This window comes from Hetaerina americana, unplaced genomic scaffold, assembly GCF_022747635.1.
Source record: "Hetaerina americana unplaced genomic scaffold, ioHetAmer1.1.p SCAF_49, whole genome shotgun sequence".
Taxonomy (NCBI): Eukaryota; Metazoa; Arthropoda; class Insecta; order Odonata; family Calopterygidae; genus Hetaerina; species Hetaerina americana.
This window is the reverse complement of record NW_027287084.1, coordinates 2,497,801-2,512,855: the sequence shown is the minus strand read 5'-3', so window position 1 is coordinate 2,512,855 and position 15,055 is coordinate 2,497,801.

Below are 15,055 nucleotides of genomic sequence, written 5' to 3'. Positions count from 1 at the left end.
TTGAATGGGTTTTTTCTTAGCTTAAACGAGTGCTGTCATTTTAAAAAAAACTGACGGTTATTATGCATCTACATTGGGCATTAGTTATACGCAAGTCGTAAATAAACATTTATATTACCGTCTCATACCAAGAAAGAAAAGGTTCTTCGTAAATTTATGCTGAAAGATAATTGACTATTAAGGCTAAGCATTCGGTTAGCGTATGGCGGGTTGGGAGGGGTTGGAAGTAAGAAACGACTCACATTTTACATTTCTTTCACTTTCAAAATATTTCGACGTTACTTCAACGGCTTCACACTCTTCTTTGAACTTCCATGACCCAGAGTTAAGTCAAATCGTTTTCTTACGCGAAATGGATTTCAAGGCTGAAGGTTAATTGTAGATAAAGAGGAGACCTAACCAAAATACGAAAAGGATGAACAAGGATTTTCGGGACATTCAAAATGTTTTTGCAAGATACCTTTTCCAAGACCCCAAGAAATTTTTCACCTTCGATCTATAGTGCGGCTTGGAAAAGTGAAGTATTAGCTTCAAACGTATCCAGCACGAAACTTCGGGAAAAGGTTTTTCCGAGTGAGATGATGGTGTTGGGTAGGGATGCTGAGGAATAAGTAGAATATATCGACGGATCAGTGGCAAGGGCTGAAGCGGAATCGAAGACTAGAAGGATATGGCCCGGAGGAATCATGGGGAGCAGTGTGTAAACCATCGGCCTCTTTATAAGAAATAAAACAACAAAAATACGACATGACACGCTCGAGGCATTACTTCGTGAAATCGTAAGGTTTCCGAGAAATCTCGTAGGCGATGTAAAATAGATGAATATTTTTTGGTTGTCATGTGTTCGGAATGTTTTATAGTTTCTGTTTATGCCTTTGCGAGAGACCCTACTCCCGAGTATTCATAGTGATGTTTCCGTAAAATTGCCTCTTTCCGGAGAAACACGAAAGCCTTAGAATGTGTATGGGTACGTATTATAATGAGGCGGAAAAAGGTTTTCTCTCCCATTCCATTAACTTTGCTTTCACGACGCGGCCGTAGGTGGAGTTTCCGTCTACAGAATCACAAATTGCGTCGGAGGGTTATGCCATTTAAGTCCGTCGTCGACTTCCCTGACTGAAAAAAACTAAGGAATAATTTTCTACTGAAATAATCGCTTGCCTTTCGAGATTTTAGTTCGGGAACTAATTTAAATGAAAAAAATGAAGCTGTTTTCCCGGAGAAGCATATAACCTTCCGACCGAGACAACGTTGGTTATTTATTCCGTGAGTGATTTGCTCAAACTGTTGAATCAACAGCGAACAGCCGAAAGCCAAAGGAATAGGAATTTCATAATTCAAACGGTATGTTTATCATTTTCCTACTGGTGTTGAATTATGTAGGCAGAGGAAATTAGACTCACCTGAAACATCACCAACAGTGCATCTACTATTTTGTTCATTTAAAACATAGTGAATGCGCATTTTGTTGTTGCATAGGTACCATTGTAATAACCCATTAACTAGATACATATTTCTTGGCTTCGAGGATCCTTTCGCCCGCTGTGTACGGAAAGAGGTAAATATCGAGGTAGGAGAGATTTTTGAATTAAAATTTAATGAGCTTGGAAACCGAATATTTCACCTGAAGAGTTCATATTTAAATTGCACCATACTTAAGAAAAGCTTTGGCTTTTATTTAGACTACCCAAATACCATCTGTGGCAATCTGTAAAAACTAATGATTGTAACCGTCAGGAATGACACGAATCTGGCGTGTCGCTTCAACACAGACTATTTTTGGCATATAAAATTTGCGTTCAAACTTGATACATTTATTAAATAAGATGGCTCTAAGACTAGGACTTCTCGTTAGTTGATATTTTGACAAAAATGTAAACTGACGAACAACAATGTTTAAATGACGGAAAGATTTAAGAATGAAAAATATGATAGAAAAGTTAACGGTGTCAGTTCGAAACCTTAGAGTAGAATTACATTTAAATTTCACAAGTCTTGTTCCATAATTGTTAAAAATAAAATTGATTAATAATAAATTCTTCAAATATTTAGTCAGATCGATGTCCCCTGATCGTCTGAGACAAATCAAAAAACAAAAAAGAGTCCAGAACTCCTATAAATCACTGAGCATTCCGGTGGGTAGAATTTCTGCAAAAACGGGTGCAGTGATTCATCCTGGATTGTTACGGCAAAATTGGTTTTGCAACAAATTAAAATATTTTGTCTCCTCTCCATTGCTATCTTGAAAATTATAAATGAAATGAGAAAAATGTGGTCCTCATGTACATCCTCAAATTTCATGTATCAACTGGTAAAGATATTTATATAACGACTTGAAGATTTTGTCCTTTCCCTTCAACGTTCACCTTCAATCAGACTGTCTTGGAGGGGCATTTGAATTAACTTGTGGCCATACATTAATAATTTTCCCTATAATAGACGACCATTTACCTGTATATTTCCCTTGTCTAAGCATTTGTGTCTCTGAGGGAAAAATTTATTGTAAAAAGACAGAATGCAACACTTGAACTGCTATACTGGCATATATACATCTCATGATTGATTTTGATGAGCACATTATGAAGGTTATTGAAATAATAAAATAAGCCATAGATTTTCTAAAAGAGAACGACTGTTCTTTTTCTACCTTCCACTCAACTCAGAATATGATCGTGTAAGATTTCTCTATTATGTCAGGTCCCATTTGACAAGATGGGGGATTGGTTTCTACGCATTAATGTGATAAGGCATTGATTTTTACCCCTCAAGGTGAATACGCTTTTCAATGGTAGCCATTAATATTAATTAAATAATTTTTATAATAAATAGAGTATCTCATCATTAAAACAGCCAGGCGAGGTGCTTTTGGTCATTTTATAAGTTTAAAACGTTCGTGATTCTTCGATGGCAATTGACTTTATAAGAATAGTGCGCCAGGATTCATTATAAAAGCTAAGAATTCTATTCGGTGGTCAATGTTTTCTCAACAGTAGACGATGGTCAAATCAATAATGGTTCCCGCATTGTTTTGGGGGGATTTTGAGCACTGAACAATAGTGCAGTTTTAAGCAAATGTAGATTAATTAACCGAGTAACAAACCAAATTATAAAAATATGTATATGTTAAATTAAATTATTTTTGACGGTTACATTCAAATTAATCTAAAACGGAAATATAAAAACGGCCTAAATCAACCTTCCTCGGAATCTCATTCAATTGAAATGCCACTTTAGTATTTCAGAATTGAACGAAATCAATCAATGGTCTTTCATGCCTCGTTACCAATTCATGACCTTTCTTCAGTAATCAAAATATTTCACTGTTTACACCACCTCTCATCCAACCAGTTCACATTCATCTTCTCAACAAAAGATTTGCCATCGCTATCAGTTCTTTAAAATCACAAAGCCATGAATTTTCTTAAGTCATTAACCATGTAGGTCAGTTTTCAAGCTCAATTTTTATAATAATTGGTTTTTATCTATTAGCGCAGGGAAATATTATTGATAATTCATGTTAACTTTTACTTATCGAAAATAACAAGAAAGACGGAAGAATTCTTTCCTAAGCTCCAATAAGGAACTCATCTAAATAGTGCGTGTTCTGTAACATTTCTTCACTTGAGTGGAAAGCACATCTATGGGATTTACGTACTTAGCTGGCTACTAATCTTCAGGGAATTACAGTTGGGTAGGCTATTCACAGCAATTTGGCGTAGTCCGCTCTACCTCTCTTGGTATTGGTTAAAAACCGTAGGTTTCGATGTGGTTGATAAAAGCTTGTGCGAAGCCTAAGTTTTTTCATGCTTATGAGTGCTTTGACTTATGAATGATAATAATGTAATTTGAAATTTTTTTCTGAGATTAACCTGTACCTTTATCTGTAGTTAAATTATAGTAATACTTCCGCATTTTTATTTTTTCTTCTGGTAATAATAGAAAAATTGTCTTTATCCCTTCGGAAACTTTTGATTTTTATTAGAATATACCATTTGGAAAATAAGTGGCTTGGAAATTTCCCTTTACGTAAAAATAAGACTTTAAACCTGTCAATCAGGACATAACATACGAATCAGAATCATGACTTTTCTCTAATTAATTATGGAAATCCAATCATTTAGTAAATAATGAACAGAAAAGAAGAAAGACTGCGACAGAATTGAAAAAGGTGTGTGCCAAACCACCTTAATAATTTCAAGTAGCCTGCAATATAATGGTTTGAAAATGTGATTTTTGTCTCAGTAATAAATATTTGCCAGAAATATTGACTTTTCAATGAATTTACAATGACCAATATTAAATTTCCGTGATATTTCGAAGGGTATATTTTAGTACCTCACGAAAGATTGAACTAAAAAGGCTTTGTAGAAGAATCTTAACAACTAATCAACATATTCGACTGGTTCTTATACACAGCACTCAGAAAACAATAAGCAAACCGGATTTTTATTTGAATCATGATTATTCTCCTAGAAAAAAAAATCATGAAACAGGTTTTCATTGGCCAAGACTACGATATGGCATCATAGAAAAGTAGGTAGTAATAATGTTAGTTCTGTCAAATATTTTTTTACCTTTATATTCTTATTTGACTATGATTATAAAATATGCTTCACCATAACTGATGTTAAGAAATTTGAAAAAGGAAATAAATGCTTTGTTACGCAGAACTATCGTATAAATGAGGCAGACTATAAGATTAAAGTGGTCTAGTATTCTTATCGCCCCCGCTAGAAAGTCCAAAATAGGACGTCATTGACGCCATGGATGGTTACATAAAACTGGAAGACGAAGAAAGAGAAACCACTGCATCAGTTTTATCTCAAAAAAATGCTGATGTCACAGAATATTTCTCATAATTTATAATACCCACCATTTGCATAATCCAATATAGTTTGAGGCCTGAGTGTATCAGTTATATTATTTATTGCTCTCAAAAAAGAATGAAAATATAACCTAGCCTTATGATAAAATATTGGCAATAAATTTATTAGAGAAGTTTTCCGGATAATGTCACCATAATTAGCTTAATATGTGAGATACTCGTAATTCGATCGGTAGAATGGATAACTTAGCAGAGGTCTCGTTCGAAAACCAATAATTTGGTATATTGTAACCAAAATACATAAGAGAAGGAAAAGTAATATTGTTGCATCGAACACGAGCTATTTTCTGCGCTAATGATACTATTTTAAAACTTATCTAGAAAGGAAGTTTGGAAAAATTATGAAAAGTTTTGTGAACACAATATATAATGATAGAGAAAGCCTTCTTAACTCACTAAGTGCCTTCGATTCGATTTTACTTTTGAACAGATTGGAAAAATAAGTATTTAAGAAAATCAATTCACGATACCCGGGTAGAAAAAATCGTAACAACATAATTGAGCAGAATTCTTAGAAATGTTTTTTTCTGAGGTGCTCAAACTCCTTTACTTCTTCTCCTCTTTCCCCAAGATGCAAAAATTTGGCAGTCTTATACACGTATTTTCTGACGGCCCGTCTGTTCTGTACGCCCCAGCTCCAAAAATACGGCAGAACACATGGAAATATAATAGATACTTGGAATCAAAATACTCATAATCCTCCAGCGATGGGACTGAACCTCATCCACAGATGTTTTCGCATGCCTTGTCAAACCGTATTTCTTCATATTACCGGTTCTTAAAATACCATTTATTTATGGCGTCTATATTGAAACTTGCAGATAAATACAGCTCTTTTGCGTCAAATTTCTTATAGAACTGAGCACAATAAAACCGGAGGGTAATGATAAAGAGGGATATTAAATATCATTAGATAATTTCAGCAAATAACTTTTACACATAGTCATAGGGGAGGAAATATCTTTCTTCAATGAGGTTGACTTTATTCCTTTTTCCGATTTGTTCGTACGTCTTTCTGGGTTCTATTTTTCCTTTAGAATATTATGAAAGAATTTTGACACCAAAACGAGATAATTCCTTTGATTAAGGCCATAAAAGGAATAACATTATACTAGTAGACCTGAATATCATGACCCTTGGAAATGATCGTATTAATCCAGAAGGAAAAATAATATCAATTATTACAAAGTCACACGGAAACCTTTTGCAAACGGCAACTCAGTCGGAAAGATTTTTCTGAGAAATTGTTTTTTTATCACGCAAAAGATGTGTTAATTATGTCAAAAAACTTATGTTAAAATCTTATTATCCATCATTCGCAGTCAATTTTGTGAAATTCGTCAAAAGACGACAAACGCTCAAAGATACCTCATCATTGTATATCGTGGCAGACGGCTCTGTAATATTAGTAGAGATATTGGAGGCATACATTTTAGCTGTATTTTCCATAAATTTACTGATATAAACATTTTGTGCGGAATGTTATTACAGCCTGCGGAGGTGGACATTTTCCCCAGGATCGCGATTAAGCGTATTCGCCGCAAGACGACATTTTCCCCCCTTGTTTCCGAGAGCCTAGTTTAAAAGACTCGATCTGATCCTTATCAATGGAGAAAGCAGATTGATTTAAACGAGCGACTGGAAGAACAGCGCCGTAACCCGGCGATTGTTGTATAATGCCCAAGGCTTCCCGAGGAAAAAGAGGTGGGGTTGGATGTGGGTGGACTTGGAGGGGACAAAGGGAAGGGAGTTCTTGTTAGAGTTATCGACACGCAAAATGGAGGAGTTACCGCGGCTCACGGAAGCGTGCGGGCGAACCAGATTTGTCCACGATCGAAACTTCGAAAAAAACCACCCATTGTGTTGAGTCAAGCGGACTCTTTTAACAGCAGTGTCAAGGATGCTCTGAGGAAATACGTTGTCTCCAAACTAAAGTTGTTTATAAAGAAATCTTAAAATTTTGTCGTAGAAATGCTTTATCCTCAAAGGGGAAGGAGGGCTTATGTCGATATTCAAGACCTCCAGCAACGCTAGAGTATAAGGATATTCAGGTCACGTGTAGGAAAATGTATGACTCTCCCAGTGCTCGAAGGAGAAAGAGCTATATTTCAGTCTGGCAGGAAACTGCGTAGCCGTTTGACGACTCCCTTAAAAAGTTTACTTGATAATTTAGCTGCTACTATAGTTACGTTAAAACATAAATTCATTATTAATAAAATATTTCTTGATGTAATGACGTAATTTTCAGAAAACATTTCGGAATAACAGAACTTAAAATTAAATGACCTGTGCCACTCTAACATCAACGTACGAGTACATACAAAAGAATTGATTTCCGAGGGTAGGCTGAAAAGTAATGCACACATTCAGCGTGATTGAAATTACTTTCAGAAGCGCGCCAGTTGGCACGTGGAAGTAACATTCCGCCATTCACAGATTCGAGGTCCTTGCGTTCATCCAGTGTATTTCGAGAAGCCAAAATATGGAGCCGTCTTCTAGTGCTATGTCAATGCGAGCCAAGCAGCATGCTGTTATCGAATTTTTAACTGCTAAAAAATTGACTCCTACTGAGATTCATCATTTTTTAAAAGTTGTTTATGGTGACGATGCTGTTGATAGGTCTACCCATCGAGCTACCCTGTTCAAATATCTTTTCCGGAAAATACCAAACAAAAAAGACTTGGTGGGCCGGCCAATCCGTGGTATCTTAGGTATCCGTGTAGTCACAGAAATGAAAGTAGCCATAGGAAGAAGAACGAATTCAAAATGGTTTGTTTCCTATCCGAATTGGGCCTGGCGGCAGATGGATCTGAAGTTGAGGTAACGTTACCGTGACACCGTGTTCAGGGCTCCATACCTGACTTTTGCGTCTTACTCATGCTGTCATTTGACTTGCTATTGTAATAAATTTATAGGATGTTAATTGGAATCCCAGCAGTAAATGGGAATGAGTGAATGTAGTGTTTGAATTTGATGAGGATATCTTTGACGATCTAAAGCTCTAAGCTGTGAATTCCCTGCAAAGAAGATGGTGGGGATGAAATAATAAAATAATACCATGGCTGCGTAGATTTTCGCGGCGGTGGCTTGAAGAATTCTGCATGTCCGGGTTTTCACCGCGTTGTTGTTTGAAGCCGACAACAGTTTCGCCGAAGTTTCATCCGGCGTCTTCAGGTCGAAGATGAGGGACTCAGATTTTGGCCGTCCTTATATAGGTGGTCCCGTCCAAGTGCTGCTCTCTGATTGGTCCTTTTTCGGAGGACTCTCTTCCACGCGTTGTGGAGATGGTAGCCTTCATCTCTATTGAAATTCGCCGGGTTTTTGGCTATCTCAATAGCTTCTCTGATTAGGCGTGGGTAATATCTACTTTCTTTACTTATGATTGTAGCGTCATGGAATAGAATATCATGGCCGGGTTCACTCCATTTATGCTCGGAGATGGCCGAGAGGTGAAACTGTTTGTTCGTAGTAGCCCGGAGGTGTTCTTTCATCCGAACTTTCATAGCTCGGCATGTTTCCCCGATGTAGGCTTTCCCACATGAACACGGTACTTGATAGACCCCTTCGTATAGGTCTTTCGAGATTTTGTCCTTCGGTCCGGGGAGCGCGTCCGCTATTTTCTTGGTGCAGTTGAATCTTGTCACCACGTCGTGCTTTTTAAGGATTCTGGCTATCTTCTCGGATGTTCCGGATACGAAGGGGATAGTCGCGTATGCCTTTGGGTCCGGTTCCGTCTGCTTGATTGACTTGTCAGAATCTCGTCTTCGCCTTTCTTCCCTGGCGGTCCTTTTTAGGACCATATCGTTCCGATAGCCGTTTTGTTTTAGTGCTCTCAGGAGATGTTTCTTTTCAGTCAGCAAAGAATCGGCGTCAGAGATTTCATACGCTCTGTGAACTAGTGTGTCCACCAAAGATGTCTTTTGGAGCGGATGGTGGTGAGAGGTTGCGTTTAGATAACGGTCGGTGTGCGTCTTCTTTCTGTAAACAGCATGTCCCAGCTTCCCACAACTCTTCTTTTTGACTAAGACGTCCAGGAAAGGTAGTTGGTTGTCCTTTTCTACTTCCATCGTAAATTTGATGGAATGATGTTGTGAGTTGAGAAATTGAAGAAATTTCTGAAGTTCTGTTGCGCCGTGCTGCCAGATGACGAAAGTATCATCCACATATCTTAACCACATCCTAGGTTTTTTCTCGTACTGATTAAGGATCTTTTCTTCAAAATGCTCCATGAACAGGTTAGCCACTACCGGAGACAGCGGCGAACCCATGGCTGCACCCTCTGTCTGCTCGTAGAATTCTTCGTTCCACAAAAAATAAGCATTCGTGAGGCAATGCTCCACCAGTGTGGGGAAGTCTTCCGGAATGCCGTTGGTGGTTAGGCCTCTGATGATCTCCACCGATTCCTTAATCGGGATGTTAGTGAACAGTGAAACAACATCGAAGCTCACCAATAATTCGTTGCTGTCCATTGTGATCTTTTTTCAGGATGTCGATGAAATGCCCGGAGTTTTTCACGAATGACGATGTTTTTCCGACGTAGAACTGTAGAGATTGGGCCAGGTATTTCGCCAGTCCGTATGTTGGAGCATCGATCTGGCTGACTATAGGTCGGAGTGGTATCCCCTCCTTATGTATTTTCGGCAGTCCGTATAATCTGGGTGGTTTGGGAGCCGAAGAAAATAGTCCACGTTGTTCTTCCATCGGAATGAGGGATTTCTTTATTAGAGCTCTGGTGTTTCGCTCTATTTTTGCTGTCGGGTCGGTCTTGAGTTTCTTATACGTCCCGTCTTGGAGAAGTTCCGTAATTTTGCTCCGGTAGTCCTCTTTGTTGATTACCACAGTTGCATTCCCTTTGTCTGCAGGTATTATGAGAATGCTCTCATTTTCTTGCAGGTTCCTCAGAGCTCGTCTTTCGGCAGTTGTGATATCAGACCACCTAAGTCTAATATCACAACTGCCGAAAGACGAGCTCTGAGGAACCTGCAAGAAAATGAGAGCATTCTCATAATACCTGCAGACAAAGGGAATGCAACTGTGGTAATCAACAAAGAGGACTACCGGAGCAAAATTACGGAACTTCTCCAAGACGGGACGTATAAGAAACTCAAGACCGACCCGACAGCAAAAATAGAGCGAAACACCAGAGCTCTAATAAAGAAATCCCTCATTCCGATGGAAGAACAACGTGGACTATTTTCTTCGGCTCCCAAACCACCCAGATTATACGGACTGCCGAAAATACATAAGGAGGGGATACCACTCCGACCTATAGTCAGCCAGATCGATGCTCCAACATACGGACTGGCGAAATACCTGGCCCAATCTCTACAGTTCTACGTCGGAAAAACATCGTCATTCGTGAAAAACTCCGGGCATTTCATCGACATCCTGAAAAAAGATCACAATGGACAGCAACGAATTATTGGTGAGCTTCGATGTTGTTTCACTGTTCACTAACATCCCGATTAAGGAATCGGTGGAGATCATCAGAGGCCTAACCACCAACGGCATTCCGGAAGACTTCCCCACACTGGTGGAGCATTGCCTCACGAATGCTTATTTTTTGTGGAACGAAGAATTCTACGAGCAGACAGAGGGTGCAGCCATGGGTTCGCCGCTGTCTCCGGTAGTGGCTAACCTGTTCATGGAGCATTTTGAAGAAAAGATCCTTAATCAGTACGAGAAAAAACCTAGGATGTGGTTAAGATATGTGGATGATACTTTCGTCATCTGGCAGCACGGCGCAACAGAACTTCAGAAATTTCTTCAATTTCTCAACTCACAACATCATTCCATCAAATTTACGATGGAAGTAGAAAAGGACAACCAACTACCTTTCCTGGACGTCTTAGTCAAAAAGAAGAGTTGTGGGAAGCTGGGACATGCTGTTTACAGAAAGAAGACGCACACCGACCGTTATCTAAACGCAACCTCTCACCACCATCCGCTCCAAAAGACATCTTTGGTGGACACACTAGTTCACAGAGCGTATGAAATCTCTGACGCCGATTCTTTGCTGACTGAAAAGAAACATCTCCTGAGAGCACTAAAACAAAACGGCTATCGGAACGATATGGTCCTAAAAAGGACCGCCAGGGAAGAAAGGCGAAGACGAGATTCTGACAAGTCAATCAAGCAGACGGAACCGGACCCAAAGGCATACGCGACTATCCCCTTCGTATCCGGAACATCCGAGAAGATAGCCAGAATCCTTAAAAAGCACGACGTGGTGACAAGATTCAACTGCACCAAGAAAATAGCGGACGCGCTCCCCGGACCGAAGGACAAAATCTCGAAAGACCTATACGAAGGGGTCTATCAAGTACCGTGTTCATGTGGGAAAGCCTACATCGGGGAAACATGCCGAGCTATGAAAGTTCGGATGAAAGAACACCTCCGGGCTACTACGAACAAACAGTTTCACCTCTCGGCCATCTCCGAGCATAAATGGAGTGAACCCGGCCATGATATTCTATTCCATGACGCTACAATCATAAGTAAAGAAAGTAGATATTACCCACGCCTAATCAGAGAAGCTATTGAGATAGCCAAAAACCCGGCGAATTTCAATAGAGATGAAGGCTACCATCTCCACAACGCGTGGAAGAGAGTCCTCCGAAAAAGGACCAATCAGAGAGCAGCACTTGGACGGGACCACCTATATAAGGACGGCCAAAATCTGAGTCCCTCATCTTCGACCTGAAGACGCCGGATGAAACTTCGGCGAAACTGTTGTCGGCTTCAAACAACAACGCGGTGAAAACCCGGACATGCAGAATTCTTCAAAATAATACCATATTATTCCGCGCATTATATGAATATCTATTGTAATACTCGTAAAACTGATATAAATATTTTTTCTTGAACCACAAAAAAACAGTTTCTAACAATTTAATAGAATTTATCAAATTTTCAGAATAATTTCCATGCATCAGGAAGTTCGAGAGTATAAACCCATGAAGTCAAGACATGTTAGGATTAAAATTTGAAATAAAACCAAGAAAACATCAAGGGAGAAATAGAGAATCGATATACGAGTATGTATGTTAAGTTTGGGTAGAGTGAAATGGGAAAGCATCATAGATTTCTGGAGCGATAGTAACTGATTGATTTACTTGTATAATGGAGGAGAGTCAACGTGACGTAGCCGTTGTAATATATAAGAAAATGGGGAGAAGGGTAGTGAATATAAATCAAGTGAGTGATAGAATATTATGGTAGAGATGAAAGCAGTTCAAATCAACCTGTTGATAATATAGGTGAACAATCCAACTAGTATTCACCAGGAGAAAGTGGTGGACACTTAAGATGATAAATTTAAAAAATGCTTGGGAACATGCTGAGAAAAAAGCACCCAATTGTAATGAAAATTTAAAACCCAGTAGTAGAATGCAGAGAGAGATGGGAGTGAGATAGGAGAGTACTGTTTAGGTTAAACTAATGGCTGCAAGAAGAATGAAATCGAATTCTGTTGGAGAAAATATTTGATAAAAGCTAACTTCTGATTCAAACATCATCATGGGCCCAGGTATCCACGGAAGATGTCGGGAGAAACATATTTCAGTCAGGTTATATCATGGTTCAACATAGATTTAAAAAAAGATCACACACGCTCAAACTTAGAGAGAGTAATTCACATGCATATACCTTTACGAGTGCGAATAAAGATTCGAAGAGCATTAATAACATAAATACATTGTCATGAGAGCACTTTAAAATTCAAAAGATTAGGAGAGTACCAAAACGGAATCTTGAACGTTTAATACGAGTAGAAAGGAAGAGCACCAAGAATAAGCTATTAATACCTAAATGAGGATAGGTTGGGGAAGGGTGGCTGAAACGAGATAGAAAGAGCAGCAAAGGAAACAATAAGAGTTGGAGATAATAGGAGATTAAAAATATAAATCTCACAAAATAACTAAGGAGTTTAGGGAAAAATGGAATGTAAAAATTCTTTTAACGTAAACGTTGTATTGTAAACGGGGAAGGAATTAACTCAGAACATTTCCTTGAATTAATTATTAGCCGCATTTCGAAAAATTGGTAATTGACTACATGTGAGAATTATTAGACGAATTATTTCACATGAAACAAAGGTAGTGCTAAGAATGCTCAATATAATGCTAAAAAATAGTAAAAACAAATACCTAGGTGAAGATCAGATTGAGTTTAAGATGGAAAGAGGGACACTTGAAGCTATTGCAGTGATGTGAATATTAGTAGGAAGTGGCATCAAATACAAATAGGTGTGTTCTTCGCAGATTTTGAGAAGGCGTTCAATTGGGGGGATTGGAATGGTGCCGTGGCTAACGTGCATGCTTCCCACCGAGAGGGCCTGGGTTTGAATCCCGGAGACGACAGATAATTTTCCCGATCACTACATGGGGTGCTTTGTGGTGAGCACTTTGAGTGAGTACGACGTCCGTCGGATGGGACGTTAAACTGCGGACCCCTTGGCGCCTTTCGACAAAAGTAGGCTAATGCCGACGCCGGTTTTCTCTCCACATTTAGTGTCAAATCCATCCGAGATGGCGCAAATAACCTTATCTGGCGGTCGCCTCCTCTAACACTCCTACTTTTGCCTTTAATTGCATAGGGCAGACTTGCTAGGAACTTCTACATGATTCAGGCGGCTCAGGTATGAAGCAGAGGGAGGGAGTCAACATGGGTAGTGTTAGGCAGGAGAGTAAGACAAGGATTGCCACTATTACCATTTTCTTCATTTTATGAGAAGGTAATGGCAAGAGAGGCATGGGAAGGTATGAGGGGAGTTAAAGTACGTAGATGGAGAATCCATGAAGTCACATAGGTTGGCCGATCATCACCCTTTAGTTAGCCAGTTATTCCAAGGGATTACAATCATTACTGAACGTTTTAGAAAATCAGTTTGATAGGTGTGGGATAAATATCAAAGTAAACAAAGCAAATATAACGAGGTTTTCGAGAAGGAGGATCGTTAAGTTTAATGTTAAAATTGGAAGCAAAACTAAAGCAGGTAGAACACTTAACCTATCTCTGGTGGTGTTTTGCACCAAGACGGTAAAAGGAGTAGGAACATCGGAAATCTTACATTATAAAAAGAAACTTTCACAAGGAGAACAGAGTTGATAACAGGAATATTAAACATGGATGCTTAGGTAAGATTAGCGAAAACTTCGTTGAGGAGCGTGGTTTAAACGACTCCGAAACTTTGTCATTGAACCAAGATGATAAGCGTAGACTTGAGGTTTTGAGATGTGGATATGGAGAAGAATAAGGATGTGATAAAAGTAACATGGACGTACATAAAAATCAACAAAGATGCACGAGACATAGCGGGGGATGGGAGAGGATTATTGGGAAAAATCCAAAGGAGACAATAAAGGTGGATTGTAGAGCATTTTGATATGCGCTGAAATGTATAAGACTTGATATAGGGGAGAACGTTAGTCATGAGAGGAAGAGGAAAGAAGGCGATAGGTGTATTGCACTGAACGAAGGGATGTAGAATAGTATGCAAAATATTTTTCTTGCTGTATAGGGTCAGGTTATTTCTTGGGTGAGGCTAGGAAATGACGGGATGTTAGGTTTGTGTCCATCCAAAGCCTATTTTAAACGGTACACCATAATATTTCTGATTATATGACAAGGGTACCATTGTAAAGCCATGGAGCTGGAAAGAAAAGTAGGCTGTGGAATGATCAAATCCGATTTACTGATGATCACGTAACAATTACGCAGACCGCCAAAAGATTTACAATAATTACGGAATACTTTTCTGGAACAATGCGAGAGGTATTGGTTGAAGGTTAACTATAAGAAAATCAAATTAGTAACATTCTCTAGAAGAAGGAGATAACTTCAGGCGTCACTTTGTGGAAACGATACATATTTGCAAAAGAAACACTTGGTGGAAAAACCAAGTGTTTCTTTTGCAAATTCTCTAGAAGTAGAAGAACTGAGTTAAATATCAGATTATGCTGGAATAAACTGTAGCCAGTGCAGAAGTTTATGTATTTGGGTATTGTTGAAAAGGTAAATTGGTCTATTGGCAATATTAAGAGAATAGTTATACCTTCCAAAAAGACATTTACTGGAAGTTGAGAATTAATGACGGGCACACTGAGTAAAGATGTGACGAACTTTTCTCTTTCTTTAATGAAGACTAATGTATACGGCAGTACTTTATGG